Source organism: Varroa destructor, unplaced genomic scaffold, assembly GCF_002443255.2.
Source record: "Varroa destructor unplaced genomic scaffold, Vdes_3.0 BEIS01000006.1, whole genome shotgun sequence".
NCBI classification, from domain to species: domain Eukaryota; kingdom Metazoa; phylum Arthropoda; class Arachnida; order Mesostigmata; family Varroidae; genus Varroa; species Varroa destructor.
Window position 1 is genome coordinate 29,871,219 of NW_019211459.1, and position 25,761 is coordinate 29,896,979.

Genomic DNA, 25,761 nt, shown 5'->3' on the forward strand with positions numbered 1-25,761 from the left:
TTGGGAGATAATTTGAAGGTAATGCTGGTCGCCGAACAGTTTAGAACTCCTTGAAACAGAGCTAGTAGACGTAATCTGACTCGGAGCCTAATTTCGCCTAGATCCCTCCAGGACAGCTGCCTTCCCAAACTCATAATTAGGGATGATGTCCTAAGGGACGGTGTCCAATCCAACGCCAATCGAGACATTCTTATGCTTCCCGTGATCATGAAGGTGCCAGGAGTAAAAGCGGGAACTGGTATCATTGATGTGATCTGTCAATTTTTTGTAGAGATAGACTGATTTCAAGAAGGAAGAATTATCTTCAGAGGGACCATTTCAAGTCAGGTCATCAAGTGTGCCAAGTTAGATCACAGCGAAGACAGATGATGGTAAAATGTGTTCTGTGTGGCTATCCCCGGGCTGTCATAAGCGCAGGGCAACAGAAGTGACGAGACAAAGGAAGGAAAGGATTCAAGAGATTGGCGTTGAAGCTAACTTGAACTCATAAACTGAAAAGGGTCCATTAGCTTCAATAGGAGTCACGCCAGGACGAGTTACGAAATTTGTGACAGGTTGGCATTGTCTGTCAAGCAGAACATTGAAAGGGTTAAAATAGAAGCGCCTTAGCCAAGCCGAACGACGGACAGAATCGCACTGGTCCGAATCAACTCAAGACTCTAGGAGTCGGAACCCTTGTACAGAAGATTATTAAGGGTGCTTGGACTACTTATAAGCACAGTAGCTGAACCGAAGTGCTGCTTCAGCCGCCTGAAGATGGAAAGAAATGCTTCAGCCACGCTGATGGCGAATGCTAATGCAGATGCACGATAGGACATGAGGCACGAAACTACTTGACAGAGGAAGAATGCTTCACATGCGAGACAGAGCTATATTGGTAACGCGATGGCCTGTGCAACATATGATCAGCATGTTGAATCCAAAAAACTGAATGTAAACAAAAGCCCAACTACTAAAAAGAATAATGGTTAAAATGCATGTTAATTTAAATATATAGCAAGAAGCGCTTGATTATTTAGATAACAATGTGATTCTAACCTATAAGACTGAAATGGAAAAGTGCTAAATCACAACGAAGCTTCGTGTGAATACTAAACTGACATAGTTTCCAATTTAAATTCTAGGACAAGGAAATGCAGTTGTGTGCTTTGCATTCGTCCTTACATGGAATTTAATAAAAATCTCGGCGGTCGCTTACAAACCGGTAAGGGCTTCAACACATCTTATGATCAATAAGCACTAGTCTAAGTAACGGTGAACAAGAGGTTCCATAAAATGGCTACTAAATTCTTGCGAGGAAAGGTGAAAGATGTTAAGTTGGTATCTACACCAAAGATTGGTAGACCTGTTGGACAAATAAGTCCATAAGGCCACTCTACCAACGATATCAAAAGATATATGTGCCTCTGCATGATAAGGCCTTCAAATTCCTTATTTCAACTCCTTACAGTTAGTAAGGCGTTGAAGTAGGGAATTTTTTGAAGTAGAGAAGCATTTGGAGCCCTTATTATCTAAAAGTTGACTACCAAAATAGAAAAGCAGAGAGTTTTTCTATTTCGGTAATCAACTTCTTTGTAAACAGAACGCTTTTGTAAAGGATTAAATTGGGTTTAGAAAAGATTGATCAACTCCTTTGATCATAAAACTGATCTTCGAACTGAAAAGGAAAGACAAAAAACGTCGAGAAATAAGGCCGTTGGACTGATTACTTTCTTGGACCTAAGAAATGCTTTTAGTTGCAACGTGATCTTGAGCACGCTTCATGCTGGGATCAATCCTGTGGAACCCCGCTTAAAACAAAATTTTCGGAATATAAAAATTTTCATATGCCAGAAAAGAAGCAAGAGCGGTAGCCTTTGCAGGCGACCTAACAATGGTGATTACTGTCAGGACGGAGACAAATCTGTGACAAGCAATTAACAGTCCTGTGTAATATAGCAGACTGGATGTGGAAGCATTATCTTGATGTACCATCTAAAAAGGAAAAAAACTACATTACTTATTGGTAGCAAGAAATGCGGGAATGTTGAAATGAACTTGGAGTCACACGTTGTCTAACCAGAAGTAACCGGAGAAAAGGCACAATCGGAACCCTATACAGAGAGCAATCGGTAAATAAGGCCACCTTGGCCGGTTAGAATGTCAATTGTTTGATGTCGAGAATGAAGGGACCCTGTGAAAAAAAATAGGGAGACTATTTGTCTCGCGGGCAAATTTTATAATTCTCTTACCTGCCTGCGGTTAGCAAAAAAAGCTAGCAGATTATAAAGAAATAAGGATCAGTTAAGAAAGAAAAGCGCAACAAGTACCATTTACATTGTCATAGGTGCAACAACGTATGAGCGATGATAGTTGAGGAATGAAAAAAATTTATTTGTATCAGACACTAAGAGGAAAGAAGGCTAAAGTTAACGCCTTTAATGAGTTTAAACAAAACTGTGTAAGTATATCAAAAGCCGCGTGATCTAAATGTTTACATCAAAATATAATATGTAGGCGAGGCATGAAATGAATAATTATTATTGATTTCTATCTAGTTAGACTAGATCATTCAAGCAGTGATCTTGCTGTATAATGAAGTACCTCATTGTAGTATTATGTAAACGCATAATCGTTTCTAAGAAGCCAAATATCCTTAAACACAGGAAATTTATTCTTGTAAAGGTCAGACGCCGTTTCTGACGAAGAGTATCGAGACGATTTAACGCGTGTAATCCAGATTTACTGAACGAGTATCGACCATATACGGAGTCGAGATATACCTATGGTAAATTCACATGAGCAAGCAGACACGCGATTTTCGATAAATTAAAATCAGACGAGACTTATAAATACTCTAGTATTGAACCAAACGATGGCAAAGTGGTCAGACACTGTTGTCCGTAGGGCGGAAGAAATAGTTTTTTTTGTTTTTAGATTGCTTATTTATAGAATGAAGTAGGTATATTTTTCGGATATATTTATTCGCATATGATTATGTATCATGCTCTATAGAAGAAGGTCTTATAAATATTACATTGAAATAATGGTCATATATCATCTTAAGTTTGTGCTAATTCGTATTTAGCAGTCCATAAGATTATAGTATATAAACATAACTCTGCATGAGAGGCTTTCTTTATTCAAGAAGTACTTGTTTTGAAACTATTATGCAATGACCAAATCACCACACTGACTACGTAATCACTCTTAACCATATACACATCCTTGTACACTTAGGCGAAATTTCGGAAATTGTTTGCAACACCCTTATTTACATCTTATGTTCAGGATTTAGTTTAATTATCGGTACATAGTGTTATATAGTAGTGTTTATACTGAGTATCACGGAGATAACGGTGATGGAATGAAAAGAGTGCTCCATAAGGTGTGTGTCCATAAGAGTGTCCATAGCAAGGACTAGCAAGGAGATAGTCAAGCAAATCCAATCTTTTGGTAAAAGATCGTCGGAGAAAACAGAGCAACTAAAAGCTTGGGAATAGGGCTGATCAAGACTCCAGGATCCGGGCCATGGGGCAAAAGCTAAGAGGTGATGGAAATGGGGAGTAAGTAGGGTTGGGCATAGAGAATCTAAGTTGACGATTTGAAGTGCCTTGATTTCTGATCGAAAATATGACAGCAAAAGTATAGCGTGCAAAATTATAAAACAATAAAACATTGCGACCTTTGATTGTCAATGTGTGGATACGTCTTTGGTTTTTTGGATCGCTAGTTTGTCTCTATCTGAAGCTCTGTTTGCATACAAGATGCGTAAAAACAAACAAGTGCTCTTTGCATTCTGGGTGATCAATACTGCCGACCGCACTTGCGTTTCACAGATGTCGAGAGAACCGTGCTATTCGTTTTTTATTTGTACATATTATATTTTGCCCCCGTGATAGCTTGGTGGGCAATATATTTGCCTGATAATGTGAAGGACACATGGTAGTCTCCGGGCGTAGATATTCTTCGTTTCATGCTAAGAGTCAGCCGTTTGATGAAATGCCTAACGACGGTGTCATACGTAAAGCTTAATACAGCTAATTTATATTTAAATCTATGTGAAGTAGGGTCGAAACAGAATACTATATATGCTGTAGTGTATCACAAAGGAAAGCCGTTCTAAATGTGGACGTGATACATTTAGCTCTGCACACAAACGAGTGTTTAATTTTTAGATTTCTATTGAATATCGAACCTCAAAATATGAAAAAAGGTAGAATCATGTACAACTACTTAAGCCTTAAAATTGATTTAGCCAATACGGATAATGGAGTGGCGAAGGTGAGTTTGTTAACTACGAAATTTACATCGTGAAGCATTAATATAAGATGTCTAATCTATTCCACTGATGGTGTTCGATACATTTGCTATTCCCCACGGTGTATTACATGGGTATTTTTATTACTAATAATTTTTATAAATAGCACTTCCAATAACAGTAACATTTGAGACTCATAGTTCCTTTTGATAAATTAGTACCTGCGCTTGTATTAATATGTCTGCTTAAATTTGTCGAACAGCATACGATAAAACAAGAAAGCCGAGCTTCGCTTGCCTTATATCGACTTGTTTTGGTTCTTAGCGTGTCATGTCCTTGGCACAGCTCTCTCTACTCTAATAGCACCAGTTTGAGATTCTGCTCACAACTTTGCGGGGACTGAACAGCAGGCACTCGGATACTCACGTCTCCTACCGGGTTAGTGTTCACTTGCGGCTATATTTGGTCATTTTTACAAGCGCTAGAATCCAACCACGTTCTTATATAGCGCCTGTCACGCTGATGGTATACACCGTTTCCCATTCTCACGTCTTAACAGTGAGTACCCTGTTTATCTTTGTTTTCAAAGGTTACGGCTTTCAGATATCAGCTCCTACCTCAAGTGAAAAGGGGGTCCAGCACTCGAATTGCCGCAATTCGGATAATTTTAAAAATTAAAAACCAACTGGCACTAAGCCTACTATAAAACATGCTCAGTATTGCGAGTCATGAGATTAGTACTAAAAAGGCTTGAGAATAGCTTCTTTAGATACCTAGCTGTTATTCCCTTTTTTTTCACCTTTTCTAGCTTTGTCCAGATAATACATGTGTATCAAAGGCTTCCATTGAATACCTCTCAGATGTGGAATAGATTAGGATACTGGCTTTTTCTGTTTATTAGGATCGATATCAGGATCCTTTTTCGATCACTAACAATGGATAAAAAAGGGTCGGAGTAAATATTTGTGCGTGCACAAATAAATACGAGTGTATTCTTACAAATCAAACGTTTATATTAATCAATTACTTGCCGACTTAAATAACAGTAGTAATATATCCCTTAGTTGAAGAAGATAATTTTTAATATATAGTTTTAAAACACAAAAATGATCTCCCAGCTTATAACATTTACTATCATGCATCAGCAACCTCTAGTGCATTCAGTTATTACTCGCTCTTAATTAATTGTTCAGTTTATTTTTACGTTTGGGCAAAGTTTTCGATGTCACCAAGGGCGAAATATTTAAATCATTGACCGCATCGTTATGTTAAAAAGCTGTAAGCGGTTCTTGCATTGGAATTGTGTAGCTACATTACATTAATATTGGATGTTGCATTGTACTCAGCGAATTTGTTCGTGTGCAAGGCTTTTATGGAGCATGGAAAGAGTCGTTATTTTGATGACAATTAAAAGTGGCAAGCTTAGATTGACGAAGCGATTCTCGGAGCGAGAGCATTTGAAGAAGCGTTCGAATTTACGATCTGCCCAAGCGCTCCTTGAAGCTCATTTTTATTTGAATGGCTACTTTGATAAACTGAATTTCTAACGTTACAAATTTAGCACTCGGAAATACCGAAGGTGACCGTAGTTTCACGTTTCACGCGACTGATGTGGTTGGTTCGGAAGATACTTGTTTAACGACGCATTACAACTGACTAATAACTCAGAAGGTTTGAGAAAAGGTCCCAGCTGTCGTGGTAGATAACGTACTTCAACTGGAATACCTAAAAAATCGTTACGATCTCCTTGGCAAGTTACGATACTACCCTTCCAAGCCTTTTCGTATGTTGCAGGTCCGGGACATTATGTTCAAAGTGCTTTGCATTCATGTCGTACTAGTTGATTTCTAGTTTCACGAGCGTAAGAACTGGCCTATCTTAGTTCCATACGTGAGCTACATACCCTCGTCCTCAGACACAAAAACATTTACGAATTACATACACACAGTTCGTTATAATTGCCGAAATATTTCCACGCTCGAGGCTGGATTCCTCTCTCCATATAATTCCCCGTCCTCAATTCGTAAAAAGCTACCCAAATAAAATGAGTTTATAGGAGCTTAAGGGCATCTACGGTTTGACTCGTCGTAGGAGCAATGGACGCTGTCTTTCCAGTCTGTAGTGCTAGAGCGGCCCGTGAGCTGGCCTTCGAATCCCTGTCACAAGAGTGTCGAGAAGTTGAATTCACATCCTATTGTATTATCTTGCTTGTCCTATACTATATTAGCAGACAAAGTAGAAATTCTTCAACCGTCAAGAGATTTTCGGCCCACTTGTGTGTTGTATACATATATAAAAAATCGCCTGTCTAAATTTAGAAGTCCTATGCTTTTTTTTTAAGATCATGCTTTCACGAAAATAGATGGATCAATTGTTTTTTTAATGTGCAAGTCTTTCCAGCTGGTCTTTTTGATCTAACACAATCACCATTTAGCGCAATTACGCGTTCAGTTCACAGACCCTTTTCAAATGTTCCCTTTCCAAATCGGCTGGGGTCATATTTGCGCACATCCTCCTTGGAACAAGCTTTTCCCTAATAGCGCCCGCTTTGAATATACGCACTCGCAGAGCCGCATGCAGGCCCTCAAGGAATGTCTCGATTTAGTTAAACGGCGTCGATTGAATGTATCCTGTTTCCGGGGGGCTTCTGTTAATTTTATAATCTTTTTTTTTTTCGATTTGCTTGACAATCGTTCAAAGGTTTCGAGAAAGCTCAAAGTTACAAAGTAACCTCGTCATTAAATTTTGAACTTTTTGATATTTTAGATTTTTGTTATCCAGCAGTATAATGTTGATTTCTGGCATTGGTAAAATATGAATTCTATTCACGACATATGAATACATTTTTTGACTAAGCGAATCTCTTTTTCGGGAGCTAAATTATTTTTCCCATAGGAAATATTGCTAATTCAGATCATTTTTGAAATAGTTAATAAAATACGAACCGCCTCAGTATGTAAATCATATTTTGTTTTATTGGTGAATGCCTTCTTTGAAGGGTAATAGAACTGGGAAAACGGTATAAATGAAAGCGATTTAAATATAGGCGAAAGATAGAGATTACAGAAATCGTTTAATGGCATAGCGGTAGGAATTGTAGAAGGGTATAGTATCAAGGGTCTCAGACTAGCGCCGCCTTCAGTGAAAGCTAACTTTTCATGTGTTAGTGAAGTCAAATTTATTAGAAATTTGAAGTCATGCTTAATTATTTAAAACAATAGGATACACACAGCGCTTTAAAGAGCTAATCGCGACATTCATTTTAGTAGGGTAACCAATCCCTGGAACATGGTCATAGGATAACTGCTCAAAGCTAGAAATTGATCATCGAGAAATTATGATTAAATAAAAGAATGCAACAGGATTTCAAGTTAGTAATAACACCAAATGAATATTAGGACGGACAGATATAATAACTGCAGCACTGTTATTGAAGGACAGACTGGAATAAATTTCAGTAACAGAACGTCTGAATCAGGGCGATAAAATTACTATGTTGGAACAACAGAATCGATGCTGCTTAAAAATTTCAACAGAGTAAATGTGTAGGTATAGGTTTACAATAGGACTCTAGCTTGTCAGGTTAGAAGTAAGGCCAGTCATATCGCTTACATCAGAATAGACTGATAATAATGACGGTTAAACTGGGACAGGATAACTGCACTGTCTTTGTTACGCTAGACTGTCAGTGATGTCAAGGAAAAAACAATTGATTTTTCAATCAAATCGCTAGCAAAACAATGCGCAACAAAGTCTGTCAACCCGTTTACGATATACTAGAATCTTGCCCGCGCGGGCAGTCTGGTTTCAATTTTCTTGTAGGTGAGGAATTAGGTAACGTTGACAAATTTTTCCGTCACCGTAAGAGTGGATACTCCAAAGAAAGAAAGTAGTACGACAGTGTATACTTATGTTGTGCGGTTTATTCGAATAAGCACATGAACAATTCTTACATTACAAAGAAGCACATATCAGCCGTTATTGCGTGCGTAATATCAACCTTGACGCGATTCTACAGCGACGACCTGAACAGAACATAGTTCACTTCGTTATGGCGGGGAGCTACGTGACGCAGGGAAGTCGCACAGAAAACGACTATAATTAAACTATTGTAAAGTGAATTATGGATAGTAGGATTATTTTTCTCGGATTAAACATTGATCTGAAATATAGATTGAGTCACCAGCTTCCATAATACGATGTATCAAATAAATACGCTTAGTTGACTATCGTTAAGAATTATTGGACTGATATGTGCAATCGATACGGCGCGCGCGACGTAGCCGTACCGTCGCCGGCCCCAAAAGGAGAGAAGATGTTCAGACACTGGGCAGTAAATTGGCACGAATTGGAAGTGCGTAGCGAGCGAGTAAAAATCAGTTAAACCCGAAAATGTAAACTGAGCAGGGTATCAACATTAGCCAACACAAATTATCTATATTTGAGACATGTTTGTGGACGCGTCAGTCTAAAATGTATGTGAGACATTTGAATATTACATTATTGGAAACAACAATAAACTCAAGTTTATAGAGCGTTTTCACTGTCCCTGGCGCAGGGCTACATTTATGTAGACGCAAGGTTCAATTAGCATACACTCACGCTAAAACATTAATTCGGCTCTGCACACACTACCAGAGTTCCACTCGTCTATTCCCAGAGCTGAGTCTCTCGAGTGCACTCAACGATCTTCCTGCGAAGCCCGTTAGGGCACATTAAGCAATTCAACAGGTTCCAGGTGGAAAAACTGATTCTATAATTTGTTCCCTTAGTTTAGTGTCGTCTCTAGATAGCCTTGTAGCCTTAACATGCCAGAAGATGAATATTCTTAAGTATATATAAGTATTTTCTAATAACGGTTTCTAAAAGAGTACTACAAATTTGTCTGATAACTCCATAAAAAAACGATGGAACTCTATTGAGCTATACAGAAAAACCTGTTCGAAATGGAAACCATTTAGGCAGCAGATTTCGCTTTTGTGGTTTCTGTTGTTGGGGCATATATTGAAATGAACTTGGGCACTTTTACACTAATAACCCTAAACTCTCCTGCGTTTACCGTCCTTTAGCGAGCTTTTGCAGTGCGTATGCTATGAATTTCTAGGCTGTCGGGAACATCAGGAAGTTTTAGAAAATATCGACATATACAGCTGAACTGGAAAAAATTATTTTAAACCAATTTTAACAAAATTTTTTACATGTATGTCTTCACGACGGCTTATGGGGACGACTCATCTGGTAAAAAAACATCTTATTAAAAAATGCCAGAGAGAACTATAATATTCAATGTAAGTTAAGATTGACTGATAATAATGGTTAAGGATTTGTCAAGAATCTAACTATAAACGTAGCTTACCTCTTCAAGCCCTACATAACAAGCACAAAATGGTATTTTTAGAAAAAATCGATTTTTTTTTTCACTTTTTACCATCAAGTTTAGCACAATCGTTTTTCCAGAAAACGCCTAAGAATTTCTGTGAACATTATTTTTGATATTTAAAGAAATAGAGCTTATTTATGGAGCGTAATACTCCCATAAAATTTTCGTACCTCATATACACACGAGCCAGTTACACTGGAAGATAACAGAACAACCGCAGAAGGTTAACGGAGTAACATAAATAAGATAATAGATTAATATCAGCAGAGAATTGCCCTAGAAGGACAGGATAATTGACAGAGAGCGTCGAGACAACAACAACAATACAAAGTAAGAGGTATGAAGTATTTTTTTTGTTTGAGAAAGCTGGGATTAACTTGCCAAAACAGTATAACGGAATAACTCTAACAGCGCAACCAAAATGGGAGAACCGCAGCAATTCCTGTGCAACAGCAATGGCTAACAAAAAGAATGGAACAAAACAGCTATACTGACTTTAAACGCAAATGCTAACTAAACAAGCACTGAATTTGATCTAGATAGTTATTGATGAGCTAGAACGAAATAGGGCAAGTCAAATGCGTATTCAAGGCAAGGAAAGGCACGAAAAGGGTTTGGGTCTTCATAACTGCTAAAATTTAATCCATGTGTCATGTGATTTGATACCATACAACTAAAGTGTTACCATACTCGATTCCGTTATTAATAATGATATTAAGAAACAGGTTAAGGTCAAGAAATTTTGGTATTCCCTATTTCCATTTATATGAGAAATATAAGAAGAATCTTTAAGAATTTTAATTCGACCCAAAAATCACAAATCGGCTAAAAATTGCTGTCGATGAATATATTTTCTTCGCGTTCGGGTAAGTAGAGGCACTCTAGCTACTTTTTTTTATAGACAAAAAGTTTTAATTTTTTAAGGTTTGATTTGATATTTAGGTGAACCAACTATATTTAGAGTGGTTAAAAAGTCATTTGACGGTTTATTTTTTTTTTATTTTAGTATTTTTAGCAGGAAAATACAAACTAGCTAAAATGAGAGTAATAAAAAGTAAAGTTAAGACTTCGTGCTAAGACATTATGTGTAATATAAACAATTGCTGACATTACTCGTGTACTTCATATTCAAATTATAGAAATATTACATATATATTAAAAAAATGAGCAAACACAACACTATTTGACGAACTTTCAAAACCCTTATATAGATGTGACATTTGTTGGAACTATCCATTATACTGGGCACGATTTTTAACATCGTCGAATCGTCTGATTCGGTCTAATGGTGCGCTGTTTAGCTTTTTAAAATTGAGTTAGTTGACCGGTGATCGTCTTTATTTTTTTCTACTATTCTTGTTTTTAAGATGTTGTTGTTGTACAAGGTATATGGTTTGATTTTATAAAATGTATGCTTTTCGAACATTAATACATTTATTTGAGTCCAGATTCCAGGTAGTTGAATATTTTCAAATGCTATTGTTCTAGCTAAAAATAAGTAGTCTTGACTGTTTTAATTTCCTTTAAGAAGCTAATAACATCTAGATACTATGCCGTGCTTCTACCATTTTCAAGCAGTAGACGTACGCAAAATTGCAGCGAAATTGATTACATCATCAAAAATAAAAAAAAGTAATTTTCTTACCTTTTCCTACCTTGAAAGGCAACAACAGTAACGACCGCTATGAAGCACAGAGTTTCCCTTTTTTAGTAGAACCAGTGAAATATCGTAGCAAAGAGTAAATGCCTTAAACATATAATCGACACAGATGCAAAAGTGATGAAACCCTTTATCGTCCTATGTAGAGCACAAAGCAGGCATGACTACCACATAAAAACTACATTTAATAACACTTCGGAAGGGAAATGGATAATTAAGTTGCCAACTTTAGCACACGTAGAGCGTAAGAACTAAGCTTCCGGAAACCATTTTTACGGCTCCTGTGGGAATCTTTTCATATAATATGAACTAAAAATATGGGACTTATGCTTCAGATATTTTATTCTTGCTCTCAAGCCTTTGAATGTAAAGTTGTTTAGTTATAAAGGAGCTAAGAAGTCTGCATCTATAAATTTTCGTAAATGTAAAGAACTGCTTTTTCTAGTTGACTATCGACAAAATGTTTAATAATAAGTAGGAAAAGAACCATGCTTTGATTTATTCAGTCTGCTTCGTGGTCCACGCACGTACCCACGTACGTAAAGTTTTGATGCTTTTTTTCTGCGTACTGTAATTTGTTTATTAAAAGTCTACATTGTGCTTTAATAGGGGGACAAGACTTTCATCACAGCTCGCGTTATCAGTAAAGACAGTGACGCCTTACATAATTAAAAACGCTTTTTTTCTATTCCCACTTGATGTTTTATTTAAGCCAGATACACTTTTCGTGTGCTATTGAAATGCTATGCTTTATTGTTTTTTTTTTAATAATTTGGCCTCATTAATATATACATATGTATGTATATTTGGGTTAGTGGAGTCGAACTAATGCTTCTTTAGGATTAGCCCTGGGTGCTGTTTCTTAGCCACTATATCACCTGTTTATTTTTCTTTAGTTAGGCACCTAGAGTAGCATTAAAGTAGTACCTTGGACCGTAAGGGTTCTAAGGTAATTACTTAGGTAATTTAAAGCAATGGTGTCAGTTTACACGGAAAACGCTTAATTATAACAAACCATTTACTCTTAAAACGAAGCCTGAAATATTTCTAGGGTTAACAAATTGTTGAACTGACAAGGTCGTGTTTTCGAGGCGAGAAATACGTGATGATCAGTGGCAGTATCAGTACAAGGGATTGCAACCCGCGAGCCACTTCTTTTGATGCGCTTGCCCAAGTACAGACAGCGAGTCGTGCGGTCATATTAACAAACAAGAAGCAGCCCGAGGCGGTCATAAAAATCAAGGGCAGCCATTCTGCCATCCTTCTGGCTGGTCATACAAGAGGTGAGAGAAGTCACCTTGCTTTCCTTCGTCTAGGATCGATATACAATAGAATCAAGCATTATTATTGTCCTGTCTTTTGAGCGCGGCTTTCAATTGTCGGGTGCTTCGGGGCTTCGGTATTGGGATGTGCATGGTACGCCTCTATGTTCGTCAGATCCGGAAACGGAGAACAATACGTTTGCGCCGAAAAGTAAGAACGTTGGGCCTTGCCGGAGCAGAACGACGAGGAACCAAACACAGGGAGCCCGGGAAAACTTCCGTCTCCTTATTTATTTCTCCACCTTTCTGATACATACAAGCACAGACTTCCTTATACTTTCCTGTTTTCCTGTTCAGCTTGTCTTTTCCATTCATTGAATGCTACGTCTTTCAGATGTTTGTTAGAGATTTCAGGGAACTATCAGTTGTGTATGCTGAAGCCTGCGATGGTGCCAAGGGCTTTGCCATTAGTTGATCCTACTCTTTAGGTTCTTGTCTGTAAAGACAATTCATCAGATCATGAATCCTAGAAAACTCTTCGAGGTGCTCGTGCCAAGACATTCGTGTCCCAAAAATTGCATATAGTCTTGAAAAACTAAACCCTTTATTCATTCCTTTTATACTAACTGATCCCTTTTATTCTTTGTCAGGTATCCTTATCATATTTCTTGTAACAGTTTTTGTATATCAATATCTGCATAGCCATTGTCGCCATCGAAATTTTGAATATATCGTGAATAAGGATAATATGGTGAACGTCTTATCAAATAATAGTTCTACAATTTTTATTAAACCTATTTGCACAGGATCTTAGGTGCTGATAGAAACTGGTCACATATATAGGATTGTTAAATGCGCAGGCTTTGATTATATATCGCGACCAATTGCAATTTATATTTGTGTTATTTGTCTTAAAATTATTAATTTTTGTGTTTTATAAAATTTGTGAAATACATAATTTGTTAGGGAGGCTGCCCCAGCAACTAACCTCACAAAAAATCAACATATTTTTCAATATGTAGCCTTAAAGCTTTTACGTTTGTTTTGTAGTCTCTGAGCGTTTTCATGAAAACAAGTTGCAATAATACTTTAGCCAGTATTTTACTAAGTAATTATTAAATCTATGACTCTGCGTTTATTTTATTCGGAAAGGTTCAAATTCCCAATGAAATAACGATCTGTCTTTTAAATCATTTTATTAAACCATTTATTTTTCCTCAAAGCAGAAGAGGTGAATCTTTATCACATTATTTTGCTAAGCATGGATCTATAATCGGTTAGGTCTAAATATTTAGAGTTTTTTTAGAATAAATTTCACTATATTTTCACCGACATTAAACATATTTGAGATTTTTTTCAGGTAATAATGGCTAAAATCCATCTTCTGATGTTATAAGCTGTTCAAGCCACATTGGCATTAAAATTTATTTACACGTCATACACATTTTAAAGATATGTCACTGGTTTTAGTGCTGTAAATGTTTATATCGCAACTGCCAGGTTCGACTTCAACACAGAATGGATGTTTATTTGCCTTGATGGTCTAGTCAAAAAGCACACTGCCTTAGCTGTGATTGGTAATAAGATAATTTTTACTTTGTTTCATTATGTTTTGTCTATACGAAATCATATAAAATTAATACTCTTTTGAATATGCTTGAATGGTGCTTCAGTATTATGCCATTGGCTAACCTGTAGCTTTTCTCGTTTGAAAAGGCACGGTAAAAACGGAACTTTTAAATGTGTCACATTCAAACTTAAAAAATGATAACGAAACGTAATTCTGCTACACAAACTAAATAAGTTAACGTGTTACGTTTCATGTATTTCGTAAAGAGACTGCGCCAACTCCAGATAATCCTGAGGTTTATATCGATATTTTTTATTTAGTACCGTCTGTTCTGTGGTAACCCAAATTAATATCGTATTCTGTATGTGCCGCTTAGTTAATTTGTGATAATGTTTTTAAACTTAACACTCCCACCCGCGGTATGAGTACAACGCAATCTAAAAAAATATTCGAAAAAACGTTATCTAAACATTTATTTACTTACAACGTCCACCCAGAATTTTTTAAACACTATTATTTAGAGCTGCTTCACATTTTCAGCAAAGAGAAAGTGCCACGGCGTCGGTCTCTAACGAGGTAACGTAATTCCACCAAATTGATGATATGCAAGATTATCCATTCTAGACTTCCCAGCAAAAGTAAACGAAGCGTAATTATTCTCTGTGATTTCGTAAAGATTCAACGAATATAAAGAAAGACCGAATGCGTTAGAAGTCTAATTCGCAGACACGAGCGGCTACGCTGAACGAAATTATTAAAAACCTCAGTGAAATAAAGCTTTGTAGAGGAGAGGGTCTGCCAGCTTTGAAGTGGCTAGCTTTTAAATATTATTTCGTAAGATCTTTCAAGTCGCGCTTCTATAGTGCATTTTCCGTAATAAATTTCCTAATTGGCAACTGTTTCGTTGGTACAACGAGGGTTAATTGTGAATGTAATTCAACATGCGATAGTTGAATCTGATAGGACCAACATATAAATTTGTTACATGGATTACATGAGTTCACGTGTACGTTTGCTCTATACGATCATGCTAAGTACCGTCTTCAATGAAATGTTAGGGAGACTTGTTACAACTTACCTTTGCCAAAGTTTTTTATGCATAATACTTATTACAAGCTTAGCCCGAACGTATAACGAGATCTAAGATAGATAAGGGTTTTATATTTTTAGTTTTTTTTGTGATTTCGCGACGTTATTTATACAAGCATAAACCGTAATTTATACATTTCTTATATATCACTCCATGCTTAAACAGGATATAATGTAGGCATTATACCAGCAAAGGTCGACAATTCGGAGCAGTTCGCATTTTGCTCATCCATAACTGCCCTCAAGTCTTGTGAAACATATGAAGATGGGCATAGTAGTCAGTTGTGTAGTAGACTATAAATAGCAGTCATTTCACGCGATAGTTGTTGGTAATTGCTAGATCGAATTTTACCCAGATGTCATCTTTGTGTTTTGCCGCTGGCTGGTCAATTAAACTATAAAGACAGACACGTCCTTAACATTCACAATAATAATAATAATACTGAAAATATTAACGTGTTTAAGTGTAACGATATATAATTAAGTATAACGAACATAACAATTCTATCGCTAGTGCCACTCATGACTGATAGGATCGCACTGGTAGACATTTCGCGCTTGGTGCCTGTAACTTCTAATAAAGCTCAGTGAATTTCTTTGAAGTCGCATTCAATGCATTGTACAAAGGGCAGGCGGACCTGTACTACTTATCGTCGATAAAATGACGAAGACCATATGACAATGACATAAAGGTTTTCAGCTAAGTAATGAGACTTCGACAAGAGCATACGAATCCTTTGGGCGAAACTCTTTCGCGCTATACCCAATTACGTCTCATTGTGGGCGATAATTTGTGCGACATGGCTGCGTCAAATATAATTAGATCCATTAGAGGTAGGACCTGATTGAATCAAAAGCGCTGCAAAGGCAACATATTTTGGCTATTGAGTATTTTTTTAAGCCATATTTGTATCTTATGATTCTAAATTAGTTTTTTTGTAATCGATTAATAGCAATTAAAAAAGTTACTCGTAGCTTCTGATATCCAATTAAACACTTGCTGGTTGTAAGTGATTGCGCATAGTACTTTTCTACAAATCGAAATACTGTGGTCACCATCCTAGTAGAGAGTAAGCGGTTTTTCTTACTCTTAAAAAGTACTATTTTGAGTATATATTAATGATTGAATTCAAATTGTATATAGCATACGGCTGAACTTGCATCGTTGTTATCCTGCTTTGCACCCTGCCAGCGGCTGCTGCATTTTCAGATAGCTAAGTAGTGCCTTAGACGTTACCATTATATACGTTAATGTAAACTTGACCATTATTAGTACTACACAAACTTGGCACGTGTTTGAAACGAGTTGTGACCAATGCAGAACAGGATTGCAGTGGCCAAATAAAAAAATAAATAATAAAAGTTCCTCAGAGGCACGATTCCTCTAATCAGATATTTTAATATAAATCTAGAACTGGTATAGATCTATAATTGTTACGCCTCATTAAATTGGTACACAGTAATTTTTTTGTCACCTAAGCAGAGGGCTAGAATATTGAAATTATTTTCGCAAGCTTATATAGAGTAGTATTTTATTGGTGAAAACTGTAAGGACCTACGTTGGAGACATATTGGATCATATATTTGCTGTTGAGTTATAACATGATGGAAAGTCGCTTTAATGTGTACGTGACTGTGGTGGACAACGGTGAAAGGTGCTATACGAACTCAGAACTCCTAATTCAGTTTAATTTGATCAGCTATAAAGAACTAACTCATCGGTCCGTCGTGCAGTCATGTGTGTCTGAATGGTTCTGTATTCCATACCGTAGGTACGCTTTTGCGCCGTCACACAAATGAATCCACAAAAAACGCACCACTCACACCATCGATTTCTATAAGCTCAGGACCCTCTAACGCCCTCAGTGATGAAACATACCCCTTTGAAATTTATCGTTAAAAAAAGAAACGCTGTTGAAGCATTTTGTAGTTGTTTATAGGTTGAACCATTATGACAATTGACATCTCGACTGAGAGATTAAGTGAATCAGATACATGGCTTCCGAAGTTGTAGAAGAACTCGCTAGGTCATCGTCACTTACCGTGGTTATAGTTGCTGTAATGATCTCAGGAGCACCATACGAGAGAGTTGTTGGTGCGGACCATAGTAAGAGCTTTGCACTACCCAGTTGGCTAGTAGTAATGCGGCGCGATGGCGGGTGGTAGCACAATTGTTTCAAAGCTCGGGGCGACACAAGCCCAGCCCATTGAACTCAATTCGGTGAAACGTGAGTTTTTACTATTCTTTACATATTGCACCATTTACTACGTCGATTTTCTGTTTTCTGGTGTTCAGATACACACAGCATCGGAAATGACGTCATGCATAAGAGGCTCCGAAACTGTGCAGTACCATTTTTGCTTACAACCTTAGGGACATATGTGAGGTATGGACATGTATGAGAGGACGTAGGTTATGTGAAAGACCAAGGAATTTACCCAATCTTTTCCGTACTGGAAGCCAGCCTTAAGTAATTCAAGACTTAAAACTGAAAGCACTTATCGGAAAATTATTACTTGCGGAAAGGGTGGTGGCCTAGTGCCGCTAGATGTACTGGCACCGTAAACCATAACCTCGTTGCTAATTCGGGACCATCGCAGCCATGCAACAAAACCTCTTTGGCTTTAAAAATAGGCGAGGAAGATTCTGAGACTTCGTCATCGAGCTGATGCTTATATGTGTCTTGCGTCTTGGTTGATTTATATTTATGAAAAGAGTTTGTCTATGTAATAAGGCTCCAGTATCTATTTCATCAATGTAAAATAAGTTACATCCAAACTAAAAAGACATCTACTATTACTACATCCAAATTAAAAAGACCCAGTGATAAGGAGTTCTTTTTCGACTAACGAGATAGAAAAGTCGCCTAACGCTGAGTCTAGTTTTATTTTGGTAGTTTGCGCACATTAAACCTAATTATGGGCTAAATGATGACGCCTATGTCTTCTTTGTCTAAACTGGGAGGCCTAACAAGCATCACCTTGCTGCACTCTTGAATTAGACGGCACAATCAACTGATTTGATGAGGCCCATTTAAGTAGCGGATGTAAACAACGGTAGGAAATATTGAAGCGAACGGCTTGCTTGATGAATAAATTTTAAAGCCTTTTGAAGCATCATACTTCTGGGTTCGGCTACATCTAATTTCGATGTTCTATTGTTCTATAGACGTGTACGTAGGACGAATATAAGCGGTCTGAGACAAGTACGCATTATCGATTCGTGAAAGGTAAACGACAATCGTAGTCCAACATACGATAATACTCAGCACGATTTTTACGAATGAGTCTTTCACGTATTCTATGACCCCTCAACTATTGAAAAAGATTGTGGGGAAAGAGAGAGGTGCTCGAACATATGAAGATCAGATGGTGGCATACACGCTCTGTTCTATAAGTATTGGTGCTGCCTGTCGTTGGTGATGGACGCCTTAGCAGAGCTAAGTAGATATTTCCCTTGATGCCAAAATAACTCGGCACGGAATGCTCTTTATGCTCCCGTGCCATGCATCGATGCACCCATACGATCAGTATGCTTGTACTGATCCGGGCTCAAAACAATCCTACAGTTGCTGACGCAACAATCCTTACTTACATTCGTATCCATTGTCAACAATTGTCTTTACTGTACATACCCAACTGTGTCCCAGTTATGCAGTGTTATATGCATGAGATGTAGGTGTAGTGAGTACGGATAACTCCGGGAAACGAAAATTGTTTTTAATTTAAGCTTCGCGGCCTAATCAAGCTGTTGTTGATTGCTGTTCTACATAGACAAAGTGCATCGCATGTGGATATCTAAAGTTTATACATATTCAAGATGTGAAAATAAAGGTGGTTTGACAGTTAGCACCGAATTGTCGTAAAACCTAAAAGCCTAAAACAGGAGGTTTAACAGTTACTTCTACAACGGTGATTATTTTCAATGGTAACATCGTTATTTTCTAACTAATCGTAAACAAAGCATTACGATAATTAGGGAGTTGTTTTCCAATGATTTATGACTTTATTTATACCTACTATTTTATTAGCTGCTTATATGTTCGCCTATTAAATCGTTTACTATTGCCAAATCCATTTGTGCCTTGATCTGCTATATTTTTCGGCGCTTCTTAAATAAGTAGACCCATTTTTTGTGAATTATTCTCTTTAAAAGTGCATATCTATTTTTTTATTGTTTGGTATTTGTATGTGAAAACAGACGCTCACCGATATAATACAGCTGTAAGATACCTGCCATTATTCTAGCGTATAAAATTTTATACAGCGTACAGCCAAAAGTAAAACATATGATGCGTTGCTCACATGCAGGTAACTAAACTTTTTATATTAATGGTGGCGTAATGATTGCGTGTTTTTCTAATGCACGAAGAGAAATATGAGGTGGTCAAGAATCGAACCCTTTCGAAGCGCTCACACACTTTGTTCTTTGGTGACCAGCGAAACCGTTTGATGCGATCCTTACAGCAATTTCGGGCCTAGAACTCAAGAACAAAGTAAATATGCCATAATTTTCTATGCCTCTTCTGTCCCTCCTGACCGTTCTATTCATTCTCTTATTATTCCTAACACCCTTCCAACTGGATGAACTTTGCCTCTGTTTTTTTAACTTACTAATCACTGCTTTCAACCACCTTTTGTTTAAAGACTCTCAGACATCGTTCGCACCTCTAACCTCAAACTTCTATCACCAGCAGGTGCATCAGGGCTCATATCATCAATTTCGCTCAATCTGAAACACCTTTTCTGAAAGCCTCGAAAAACTTCGTCATTTCAAACATTCCAAATCTCAGCTTATGAAAAATTTCTCCCAGACTTTCTTCGTCCCATTTTAAGAAAATGCCGCTTATGTAAATTGTTTATGGACATCAAGCCTTGCATCTGAGTATTTGCCTTTGTAAACCAAAACTTACATTAGCGTGGAGTACTGCCTTAAGCTATGGCTTTTTCTCGGTTGGTCTTTATATAAATCCTATTTCTACGGTATGAGGCCGTATGTAAAAAAATGGTGTATGGATACTAGTCAATTAGGCGCGTGATTGTTAAAATTTTTAAATTTTACACCAGGCACATGTTCGTCTTAACCTACCTCATTTCGCTGGATTGGGAATTTATGTTTGTATTTTGTAATTAACAGCACTGTAGATGAGATTTCACTTAACCTTGTTATGCCACAACGTTTATGGATCATAGATAAAATGGCATTAAAGTTATATTTAATTATCACCATGATAAAACTACATCTCTTGTTCTTTTCTGTCTATAGATCTGTGCTTAATCCCACAGATCGCTTCTTTCGCCTAAAGGAAAAAAATTACGCGAATAGCCTAGCCAGATGTCTATGGGAACAGAGGTATAAGCCTGAAATATTTATTTTGACCTGAATACATACGCCAGGCAAAACACGAGTTGTTTGTGCTTCCCAATACGGTAAGAGAAAACCTCAGTCTTTCTGGGGTTTTTTTTTTATTTACTAGTAAACACTTTACCTTGTTCAGCCGCCTCTGCGAATGTTTGTCAAAGAGTAAAGTAGTGCTTGGGACCGAAAAGGAGGTAAGATTGTTGTCTGTATCCGAATTGTTCGTAACTTAAGTGCGTCGCTCCTGCACGTTTCGGTAGCGCAGGCGGTGGTGAAGAGTTCGGTGGCCAACAGGGAGCGGGGCTGTCGTGGTGAGCAAGTCAACTAAGGATGTGCGGGTTTTCAAGAAGCCATAGGCCACAACAACAAGCTGACGGCTATGGGAAAGGGGCCTGACGAGGCATGAAGAGGGGACTTAGCAAGAACGAAGGCGCAATTTGTGGAGCTGCAAACGCATATTAGGGCCGAGGAACTGTACGTTGTTGGATGACTGGCGAAGACGTCTTCTTGCTAGGCGGGAGGGAAGAGGATGTCAAATTTTCATCAGATGTTTTGTGCCTTCTTGAAAGCATTCCTGGCGGTGTTAAACGGTCAAGTTTGTAGCAGCAAGTATCTCAGAAACTAACGGTAGCACATGTGTTAATGCTTGTTCAAAATTAAAGGCAGTGACATTTGCAATGCTCACGTGGGGTATGTCCCTCGGATACTTTATCAGATTGTCAGAGACATTAAGGGAATTTCGAAAATATATACAGCCTGAAACCAACAAAAAATGCAGTGAAATTTGCCATCCGGCTGGACTTTGCACCCACGTTCGTGTCCGTTTCTGCACAACTCCCTTTTTTTACAAAATTTTAGTTGGAAAAGGAGACCACTTGTTACAAATTTTTGCCCAGAAACAATAGAAAAATGGTAGAAAGACATCACTCAAAATGGAGCTAATGTTATTTTAAAATATAAAAAATACTTACCTTAATTTTGGTTAATAACCCGACACCGCGTGACCTATCACTACAGTTGATTAATTTTTGAGAAAATATACATATAAAACTTACTGGACCTACATCGTTGAGTTATATGGATTATTAACGGTTTCTTACTGAAAAGTCGTTCATTCAACAGAGCTAATAGAAATACGGCTGTGATTATTAGTAGAGGAACATTTTATAATTATTTACTATAAAGTTCGGCAGGTCAAAAATTATGATTCGTCTACAAAAGGTTCGTCTACGTCGTGCCGAACAGTGTGAAACCGGGTTTTGAGTGACGCAAGTATTGGCACCTCCATGAGTTCCTTTTTGTTCGAGAAATGACAAAGTGCAGTGTCAGTGTGCGCACTGCTTCATCGCACTGAAGCCTGTATAATTATAACATTATGCATGTTTTTATTATGAATAATTATCCACGATAAACTGTGGTCCATGAGCATGATTGTTCAGTCGTTGTTGTTGTTGTCAGAATTCATATGTCTTTTAGTTTATAATTATATAACAAACCGCCTTCTATTATTACAACTTAGAGAACCTCCAAGAAGATTCAGTCTTTTTGCGAGGGTAAATTCGTGCATTTATTTTACGGACCACTTCATTTCAGTATATTAGAGCTTGTTTTCAGTTATCATAGTACACATACCATGAAAAAAAAGACCTTATTTTACAGAGAATCCGTTCGCGGACACTGGACTCCATGTTTTACAGCATGATATATACATTTTGGTATCCAAGTTTTACTTTTTAAGCTTTTTTTTTAAGTTTCAAGTTCTTAAATTAACACTTTCGTCGCAATAGACGACTATAATGAGAAGACAAACGTAATTATAGAGGAAATAAACACATACGAGCTGACTGTTAGTACGTAAGTGGTGAAAAAAAGCTGCGTAAGTAAACCTAAAAGCTTATTTGTAACCCGGTAGTTGGGGAATTCGGTTATGCGTGCAACTTATCCATCTTGTGCGCTGATTGACGGTAAACAGCCATTATATTGATAAGACTAAGGAATTTTATTTAAGTGTACTTGATATTGGTTTTGTGATAGCAGGTGGCACTATTCGTAGCTTTATTTGCCATTAACATTTAGACCCTTTTGAGCCGGGCGAAATGGGTCATTTCAAATAGTACGGTTCTTCGCACAAATACAAATGTGGGTTCAGCACTCTTCGCTGCAGAGAAGGATTACACAGGAGTCAACGATAAAACCGTAGGAACGACAAAGGGATTGAAATTTAGAGCTTTTCTGACTTCTGACTGAATAGAAAAGAGTGTGATATTTTGTGTCGTAAAGGGTTTGGAGGGCTGGTCCCAAGAGAGAAAGAAAGTGAGTGCTCAACGAGACAGCCATAGCAAGAAGAAAGCAAGTGGATTTTACCCAACGAAGATCCGCTATCTCCGCACACTGTAGATTTTATTGACTTCTTCCTAGAGGTGAAGCGGGTATATATTCAAAAAAACATCTAACGTAATCCGGGTATAATATTTATATTATATCAAGTGCAGTTTGACGAACCTTAAAATGTTGTTCTTTTAAACTGAAAACGTAAGCGTGCTGTGAAATACAGGAACCGCGTCTGATGCTCTATTCTAAAGCGAGCTCGCTACAAAAAGCCTACGCATAACATTTTACTGGTTAGAGTCGGTGAAGGTGAATGATCCTTGTAATACACAGACAACGTTGAAGATGTATAACGAGACAGATCAATCTTATAGAAAAATACAAGTAATTAATGTTGCGGTCGATTTGACAAGGTCCTTGTGATGATTTATGGTGTAAACCGTCGGATCGGCAATTTACTGACACTTTATATTCGCTAGAAGTCAAGTTTAATATTAACCTTACTCAAGAACATATCGCTTTATTTTCTGATTTTTTAAGCATTATATGTGTTTATTGTCAACATTAACTATTTAATAAACACCGAAATATTTGACTGCTCTATATAAAATGACCTATAAAATATCGAGAACTAAAATATTATTAACGATTAGATATATTACTGCCAACAATGATGACAAGATCATCATTGTTATTCATATTAATATTAAATACTCTTATGAATTAATAGATAATATTAAAATCTTATCTCACAACGCATATAATCTTATACATTAGAACGTTACATAAATAATTTGTTTATTTCCGTTTACATGCACGACCATAAATCGCAAAAAAAACGTATGCATAAAAGTACTGCGGAAAGTACCACAGTGGCAATAGAAGCTTTTTATTACTTGAATAGTAGCGAACGACAGGAATTGCTGTTGTCCGATTAATTAAGTTGCTGTTTATAAATAAAAGGATCAATTTGGGAAGTTTTGCATTTAAAATACTATGTACCCTACTTGTAAAGACTTGAGCTGCTACCACACCTATAATGCCGCTACCTTTAGTGGAATAAAGAACTAATCTGCTAACTAAATTTTAAAAGCTTTCTGCTGAACTATAAGGTGCACTTTGAATTTTTTTTTGGTTTTTCATGGGTATTTCTTACAAGTATGTACAGCTAAACCGTCGAAGGCTGCGGCGGGCCATTTTCTGGTCTTTTGTTTACTTTTGGCCGTTTTTTGGCAAAATTGCATCTGTAAAGGCGATCGATCTGAATACCATTCACGAACCCACGATGTACTGAATCGATATATGCCGGCAAAAGCGGTAGTAGGAGCATTTCTTTATTATTTAGAAAAACAGCGTCACCGCAGCCACGAAAGCGCTAGTAAACGGCATTATAATGACAGCCATAGGAATTGTCGTGCGCATTTCAATGAGCTTTGCATTTCACTGCTGAATTTTTTTCTAATTAATCAGTGTTCCAGCCAACACACATAATTACAAGTAAATACATAATATTCGTCAGTCTACCTATAATGATCATCATTGCTACTGTAGGAAAAATACTGTATAGTCATGAACACTTTCCAAACTGTATTGTCCCGGGTGGACTACGTCTTTTTTATCGGAATCTCTTTCCAAAATTTGCTCTGTAGGCCATATGATATCTTTTTTCTTAAGTGTAAGTTTACACAGAGAACGGTTGCTTTCAACGCACACCGAAAGCAACTGTGTAGCAATGCGGTAACGACGACTACCAGCAATGCTGCATTACGCTGTGGAAGTTTACGCCGAAGTTCTGCGCAAATATACGTATACAAATCAAACAAAAGCATACGGTGAGCAAAATAAATCATGTAGAATTTTAATTTTACTGTATTACTTTTATTACTTAAAAAAAAAAAGAATAAATTTCCCTTATTTTATTTATTTAAAAAAAATATTATATATTTGATTTTCATAATTTTTTGATGTTATTAACCTAACTTGGAGCTTCTTCTGTTGAATTTTGTCTTCTTAAGTCAAGTATTTACTCCTCAATATTTTATATGTTTTTTATTCGTCCTTGTATTTATTAATTTTTAAAATTAAACGAAAAGAAATATAAATTAAGCAGAATAATATAAAATAATATACAAGGAAGAATAGTATTACGTGCTAACATTACGAGTAGTTAGACCAACTCTACTTACTTTCTTCATTTACCCAACTTGTGTAAACCAAACTGTTTGTTTTTTTTACTGTTTTATTATATCCAACTATAGAGTCTGACTAAAGTTTTACTTAAAATCTATCTTAGTTTGAAAGATGTCCGTTTCGAAATAGTAATCGTGTAACATGCATATACGAGTCGTCTTTTCCTCCCTGGGTTTTGCGTAAGGATATTATATTTTGATAAAATGTGTCACAATCGAGACAATATATTGTATTGGCCAGACGTGTAATGTTTTATACATGTGATTTATACTTAAATTCGCGCCTGGTAACGGAATCACACCGAAGAAAAGTAATTGCCGGCAGAAATTTTTGTCTTCTAATGTTTATGGGAAGTTTTTTGGGGAAACAAATATTTTTCCAAATATCGGTTCTACGTATACCTCTTCACTGCTAATGTATTTCAGTAGAGCGATAGACATAAATGCACGTTAGATCTGAGCGTTAACCAATTTGCTCCGGTTTCCCTTACGGGAAGTGGCCGCCCAGCCGACACTTCCGAGTTCCTGGCCAAGCCAATCTCCCACAAACTTGTTTTCCGCCTACAGTCCGTAGTTCCGCTAGTGAGCGCTTGTAAAATTTCATTTAAAACTCGTTAGAAAACCGGACCACGTTCGCGTTCCTAAAAAGGTAGTCTTTCTTAAGAGCCACGCCCGTCCATACCG

At 37.1% G+C, this 25,761-nt stretch overlaps 1 long non-coding RNA gene across 1 annotated transcript in view; it reads left to right on the forward strand.

Annotated features, from left to right (window-relative positions):
- LOC147755101 (uncharacterized) overlaps positions 1 to 23,804 on the forward strand; it is a 62,544-nt gene extending 38,740 nt beyond the window's left edge. The window contains exons 2-4 of the long non-coding RNA XR_015330439.1: positions 1,125 to 1,204; positions 12,316 to 12,563; positions 20,826 to 23,804. This is a non-coding gene — a long non-coding RNA (uncharacterized LOC147755101). The remainder of the gene's footprint in view (positions 1 to 1,124; positions 1,205 to 12,315; positions 12,564 to 20,825) is intronic.
- The last annotated feature ends 1,957 nt before the right edge of the window (positions 23,805 to 25,761 follow it).